This window comes from Vespa crabro, chromosome 4 (assembly GCF_910589235.1).
Source record: "Vespa crabro chromosome 4, iyVesCrab1.2, whole genome shotgun sequence".
NCBI lineage: Eukaryota > Metazoa > Arthropoda > Insecta > Hymenoptera > Vespidae > Vespa > Vespa crabro.
The window spans coordinates 1300001-1307500 of record NC_060958.1 but is presented as its reverse complement, the minus strand read 5'-3'; the positions used below and the strand labels follow the sequence as shown (position 1 = coordinate 1307500).

The 7500-nt window shown below is 34.7% G+C and overlaps 1 protein-coding gene and 1 long non-coding RNA gene across 3 annotated transcripts in view; one reads left to right on the top strand and one right to left on the bottom strand.

Annotated features, from left to right (window-relative positions):
• Positions 1-233, bottom strand: part of LOC124423302 — a 2417-nt gene extending 2184 nt beyond the window's left edge. Inside the window, exon 1 of the long non-coding RNA XR_006942047.1 lies at positions 112-233. This is a non-coding gene — a long non-coding RNA (uncharacterized LOC124423302). The remainder of the gene's footprint in view (positions 1-111) is intronic.
• Positions 234-3383: 3150 nt separating this feature from the next.
• Positions 3384-7500, top strand: part of LOC124423299 (proton channel OtopLc) — a 24003-nt gene continuing 19886 nt past the window's right edge. Inside the window, exon 1 of one of the 2 annotated variants that reach the window (XM_046960878.1) lies at positions 3384-3989. The gene's annotated coding sequence lies outside the window, so the exon portion shown is untranslated. Of the gene's footprint in view, positions 3990-6327; positions 6346-7500 lie in introns of those variants that run through there. The other variant, XM_046960880.1, reaches the window with a different exon arrangement.

Below are 7500 nucleotides of genomic sequence, written 5' to 3'. Positions count from 1 at the left end.
AAAAGAAAAAGAAAAAGAAAAAGGAAAAGAAGAAAAGAATAATTAAAAAAAAATTATCACGATTGTAAATAAATTCCTTCCGAGCGAGGTAATGCTTTAAGAAACGTTTACCTAATGGAAATTCCGTAGTAACAAGAATGATTTAAGATTATCTTGAAAGAAAGACCGAAGGAGAAACCATTAAGTTTGAATTTGAAAATAACTCTCTGTGTAAAGTGAATTTACACGACCGCGATTAACCCTGGCGTAGAATAGACTAAACAATGAACGTGACGTTGGTAGAAGAAGGAAAAGAAGGTGGAGGAGGAGGAGGAGGAGGAGGAAGTAGGCGTAGTCGTATTGGTAATCGTTATAAAATATAAAACGTGATTCACAGAGACGATTTACAAAACACCTACGTACTATAATTGTCCTTCGAAGTTCTTACATGCGTTAGAGGGATGTTGCTATGAATAGTATTACGTGTGAAAAAGAGAGAAAGAGAGAGAGAGAGAGAATCATCGTGGTAGCACATAAACGATTGCTCTCACAATGTAAGAAAGTGTATTTTTCTAATGGTCTTTCTGTGAGAGAGGCTTACTTATATTGCTTGCACGCTTGCATAAGAGAGCGTGCGAACGAAACGACCCTTCGTCCAAGATCGTTAAAGTTATATCTATAGTATATTTATTTCTCTCACTTGTACCTGGTCGATCGCAGGTAGGCTGGTGAGAGTGGGTGTGCACTCTCTTCTGTTATTGCCAAATCCAATCACGGATGATCCTACTTTTCTCAATCTTTACGATCATTTATGAACGTGCGAAGTTCGAGATTTATATCATTGATTCGTGAAATCGTTATGATTGTTATGATCATCGAATAAATCAAATAGTTATATTCTATCAGCTGATATACGATTAATCTATAAAATTAAAGAGTTCGATATATATATATATATATCGAACTATTGATATACATGCATTAATGATTAATGATATATCATTATAGATATATATATATGTACATAAATATGTATACATATCACGGAGAGATATGTTTATTTGGAATATTCCAATAAATTTGAAATATTATTGACGAACAACAATATTAATTTGTTCATCGAACAAAATAAATTGTTTATATATCAAAAAACTTCCAAAGTACTTTAAAATAATCTAAAATCTTATTTATTGAATTGAGAAATTTCTTCCCTTATACTATCATCTGATATATGATTAATCTATAAAATCAAAGATAATCGTAATTTTTATATGTATATATCATTATTGATATATAGATTATTAATTAATGATATATCATTATTGATTATATGTATATAAATCACAGATAAACAGACAGACAGAAACGTCCATTTGGATTATTTCAACAAATTCGAAATATTTTTGTCGGACAACGATACTAATTTATTCGTCGAACAAAATGAATAGTTCATATATTAAAAGATTCGTAAAAGCACATTGAAATGATGTAAGATCCAATTTATCAGATTGGAAAGTTTCGTAATGTTTTTCAGCGTTTACATAATAATAATGGAACTACGATCATCATGAAAGGAACGCGGCCTTATGACAGGTAACACTCGAGATTGACGAGAATATAACGAATCTTCCAGCTATATTCTATCGAGGGAGGATCGGGGAGAGGGATGAAAGGTGGTAGGAAAATGGAAAGTAAGTATACGGGGAGAATTCGTTGTCCCTTGTTCGTTTAGGTGAATCGAAGCGCGATCCGTCGTGAAGCAGATTCGTAGGGCAGTACCCATAATTATAAACTAAATCCACCCCTCATGGGCGTTGTCAGGGTCGACACATTTAAAGAAGGGCGAATTTTCGTTGAGTATAAATCGACGTTAACCGTTCCTTCTCATCTCAAAATCTTCTTCGAAAGAAAATATTTATATAATATATCTATATAAAAGAATTTATAATTATGTTTGAATTTATATTTAAGAAAATAAAATAAAATAATATTGTTTAATACGATGATATAATCGACGATATTATAGAAATTGTTCGATCAATTTGATATCGTTGAAAACGACGATCAGGAAATCATAGAAGTCTTGTTAGCAAAAAATTTCACATTTGATGTATGTACTATATATATATATATGTATATATATATATTTTATATATACATATATGTGAAAAACAAACTTTCTCCCTCGAAAGACGACGATAAAGCATTGACGGCGAACGAGATCGCTCGGGACGCCTACGCTGGCCTTGTCAGGCGCGCCAACAATGTTATTATACACGTCGAGAAAGAAAAAAAAAAACAAAGAAAAAGAAGAAAAGAAAAAAAAAAGAAACAAAAGGTAAATACAATAAAGAACTCGTGTTCGATCATTCAAAATTTTTTATTCGTCGTGTGGGTAGAACATAATGGGCAACTATTATCGTATAACATTTTAATATCGCACGGATGCAAGCTTCATTGAGAAATAATCGATCGTCCATTAGTGTTCTTATCCTTCGATTTTTCTCTCCTTTTATTTTCATAGATTGAATTGAAATTATTTTTCATCGGTATAAAAATATTTTATTTGTTAAATAATTAATTATGTTGTGTTGTGAGGATGAAGGAGGCAGAAGAGAGAGAGAGAGAGAGAGAGAGAGAGAGAGAGAGAGAGAGAAAGAGAGGAAAAGAAAAAAGAAACAGAAAAACGAACAAATGAAAACAAAAAAAAAACAATACTTGTAAACGTGTTATCCGTAGAGAATTCCAACAAACCAGGATTCTTTTTAAAGGAATTTATTCAGACAGGAAGAGAATGCAGTATACGTATACATTATGTATAATATTGGGCTTAACGTTACGTAGTCGGCTGGGTGAATGCTGTGTCTGTATATTATATATATACATATATATATATATATAATATACAGATAAAAAGAGAAGGAGAAGCAGAGAGAGAAAGAGAGAGAGAGAGAGAGAGAGAGAGAGAGAGAGAGAGAGAAAGGAGGAAGCTATAGGTAATGTATAGAGATATAGAGCGAGTGGGATAGAGTGATAGAAAGAGATAGATAGAGAGAGAGAGGGAGATAGACAGAACCGTATCGCAGGGTTACGTATTGATCGTCTTTCCCCGATGCATGGGGGTGGCTTCTCGCGGCAACCAACCCCATAACCAACGGGAGCGCCATTACAGCGCCATGGATCGTACGGGGTTGATGGGTTGGTGACGACGTAACTTCTGAGGCCTTGCCAGGGGTATAGGGACGAGCGAGAGGGAGTCTACGAAGGAATAAGAGAGTATGTGTACGTGTATTTGAGAAAGAGAGATAGAAACAGAGAGACCGAGAGGGACAGGAAGAGAGAAAAAGAAAGAAATAGATAGAAAGATAGAGAGAGAGAGAGAGAGAGAGAGAGAGAGAGAGAGAGGTAGAGAGAGAGATGGATTGATGGTTCGAAGGAAGGGAGGTGGATGGAAAAAAGGGGGAGTTGAGGGAGCGACTATGCACGTAGCTAGCCGCGTTATAGAACATTATACAGACAGAAAGCTCTGTGTGCTCCGTGGCGAAGCTTCCGGGCAAGAGCGCAAGCTCCGTACTACTTGTTGTTTACATCCGTCCACGACGCGACATACCACGCATAAAGGAAACGAGCGTGTTCTAGGAACGCGCGTGGATCGCGTTCTCTCTCTTGAAAGAGAGAGTGAGAGAGAGAGACAGAAAGAAAGAGAGAGAGAGAAAGAGGAAAAGAAAGAGAGAGAGAGAAAGAGAGAAATAGAAACGAAAAGGGAGATAGATAGTCACTTTCGTTGCTTACTTCCTTGTTTATTGGTTTGATTTTTTTTTTTGAGCAAAGTGAAAGAAAAGCAGACAGAGACAAAAAGAAAGAGAGAGAGAGAGAGAGAGAGAGAGAGAGAGAGAAAGCGGAATTATTTTTATCTCGAGGTTGTTTCCTGAGCAGAAACGTTCGAAAGAATCCATCATCATCCAGACCATCCGTCGACATGGCAAGCGTCTGCATCGTTTAATGGACGCGTGAGTATCGACATTATATTATTGTTATCATTTTGTTATTTATTATAGTTCTGATTTACTTATTTTCTTATTTCTTTTTCATTTCTTTTCTTTTTCTTGTTTTGTGAAATTTATCGTCGTCCTTTTTCTCTCCTTTTTTAATTATTGTAATACACACATGTCTTGTGTACGTTTACTCAATCCCGCGTTTTCTTCCTTTCATTTTCTTAGTTTTGATTTTGTTTTCTTCCTTTTTTTCTCCCCTATTTTTCATTTTTCTCCTTTCCTATCTTCACGAAAGCGTACAACATCTCGTCGATTTTTAACATGGGTACACGTGTCGAACATATTTTTTTTTTCATGTACTTATTCAGCGTTGAAACAGTGAAACAGTGTAAACACTTTTTTTCTCGAGTCTCATGTCAGACAGAGAAAGAAAGAAAGAGAGAGAGAGAGAGAGAGAGAGAGAGAGAGAGAGAGAGAAAGAACATGATTAGGGGAGAACACGTTTTTATTTTCGCGCCGTCGTTGTCGTCCTCTTTCTTTAACATATCTCGATAAATTTTCCCGCCTTTCTATAAAATGACGCGCACTACTTACAACGTATTAGAAATCGATCGATTAAAAAAGATTTCTCTTTCTTTTATGATACGCGAAGGTAAGATAAAGACGAGAGTTATTTTCTCTCTTTCTTTCTCTTCTTTTCTCTCTCTCTCGCTCTTTTTATCTGTATTTCTATCTATCTGTTTTACTTTCTTACACTCGCTCTCTCTCTCTCTCTCTCTCTCTCGTTTTTTCTATTTTATCTCGTAAGTTTATCAAAAAACGATCGTCGCCAATTGGAGAATTCTTGGTTTGGCTCTCGATCAATTTATCTTTATCTCGTATAAATAAGATAAATAAATCGATCACAGGATTTTTTCTTTCTTCTTCTTCTTCTTCTTCTTCTTCTTCTTCTTCTTCTTCTTATTATTATTATTATTATTATTATTATTATTTTGTAACGTTTAGTGGTCAGTGACTTTCCCGGGAAACGATTTCCATGCAACCCTCCTTATCGATTTTCAAGTTAGTCGCGTGTGTCACACGCATCGTCAGTGGCCATAATAAGGCAATATTATTACGGCAAGTTCGATCACCTCGCCTTGTAACATTTTAGAGAAAGAAAGAGAGAAAGAAAGAGATAGATAGAGATAGAGAGAGAGAGAGAGAGAGAGAGAGAAGAAATGTATTTCTCGTCGATTGAAAGTTTGTTCGAACTTTAGAATTTCAATGTTTCAACGATCGAATTAATTAACTATATTACATTTAGATCCTACAAATGTCATATAAAAACTTTATCGATATTTAATAAAGAAATATTAACCATTTTATTTTTTACTCTTTGTAAAAAAAGAAAAAGAAAAACCTTGAACTTATCACGCAACAACATTTTGCGTCGCGACCTAAAAAATGAGATTAAGGTCGAAAAAAATAAAAGTTCGCGTTCTGATCATTTTTATATACCTATACACACACACACACACACACACACACTTGTATATAGAGAGAGTGTCCCAACTGGATTCACCAAAGCGTGACATTGAACCGAAATGGAAGTTGACCATGAAGAGGGAAGAAAAAGGGAAGCTTGTCCGACCTCGTAAACAGTTTTATTTTGCCTTCTTTCTTTCTTCCTTTCTTTCTTCTCTCTTTCTTTATTTTTTCTCTTTCTCTACTTCACGCATACAAGTACACAACCACACATATATATATATATCTATAGATTCTCTTTTGACATCTCTTCTTATAACCCAATGGTGAAGAAGAACGCACCGACAACGCCGAACTTCAAAGAACAAAGATTCGGTGTTTGAAGTCCCTTAGGAAACCGGAACTGGTTCGCTTTCGCTTCTTCTTTGTTCGTGCTCACGTCTCTATTCGAGTGAAAGACGTTCTAGAAAATAACGATAGGGTTAGAATATAGAAAGAGGGGGGGAAAAAAGAGAAGGAAAAGAAGAAAAATGAAAAATAATAATATTTTAATCGTAACAAAAAAAAAAATCCTTTCTTATTCTCAAAACTAATATACTTTTTTAATTGAAAATTTCACGAGGTCACGTTTCCCTTCTGCCGCTCCTCTCTCCCCTCTCCCCCTACCCTCCCCCCTCCCCTTCCACGGATAACAATTAGATCAGATATAAATTCTGTTGAACGATAACGATAAGAAGAATGAGATAGGACGAGGGGAGACGAGTTATGGAATCAAGATCGGTGAATGTGTTGTTAGTCACACCTTCTTACGAAAGCCAAGTTACGGATATTCGAGAAGCGAATGGCTAAGAGAAAGGATTACGTGCCCAGGAAAGTGGTGTCGCGAATAACCATCGCACGCAAGGTACATAGATGATTATTCGCGCGCGAATCGTCGTACGTGTCGTATCTCGTAATTTTCTCTTTAATCCGTAATATTATTTATAGATTTCATTTCGTCGTTTTGCGATATTTAATTAAACGAATCGACACAGATGTTTTTAAATCGTTGTTTAATTAATCGTTAATTATATATTAATTAAATCGAACGTGAAGTGCGCCGTGAAAGTGAACTACTTTCGACTTATCGTAGCCATTGTTTTCATCTCTCTTTTTCTCTCTCTCTCTCTCTCTCTCTCTCTCTCTCTTTCCCTCTCTCTCTTTCTCTTTTGTTTTTTGTTCTTTGTGAAAAAAAATTAAAATTACCTCGACGAACGCGATGGAGGTAAGATACCGAAAGGTACAAGTGTACAACGAAACAAGTCATTAGATAGTTATGTATATCGTTCATTTGTATTTCTAACTTTTTGTTCAGATTGTGTGTATATGTCTTCTTCTTCTTTTTCTTCTTCTTCTTCTAAATATACATACATGTATGTATACATATATATATATATATATATATATATATATATATGTATATATATGTATGTAGGAAGAGGAGCATGAGCGATAATACGTAAGCGTTCATTGTAAATCTGGACAATGGACCAAGCGACGTCCTTCGTTGACCGATCATTTCCTTTCTGTTGGCAACGCAGAAAGTATTAACGCCGTTGTCCTGTAATGAAAAATCATTACTGTGTTTTTTTTTCTTCTTCTTTTTCTTCTTCTTCTTTTCCTCCTTTCTTTTTGTTTCTATTTCTTTCTTTCTTTCTTTCATAGAAATTCAAAAGAACAAAGTTCTCTTCTATTGCATTACTTTTAGTTTGATTTCATATCACATCTATGACGATCTATTTTCTTTTTCTTTTTTTTTTTTTTCTTTTTTCTTTTTTTTTCATCCAACGCTTCGAAAACTCATAGAAAGTTTTCCATCTGTTTCGAGATAATATCTTTTCAAAGGATAGGTAGATAATCGTTGCTCGGATTAGTTAAATATAAAGATAATTGAAGTATGCTTTACGTGTTAATGATAATAAATTGAAAACACGCGCTAATGAATTCATACTAAATTACTTTTCTTTTTTTACATTGCAACAGAACGAAAAGTAATATTAAATAATACTTACTCATTATA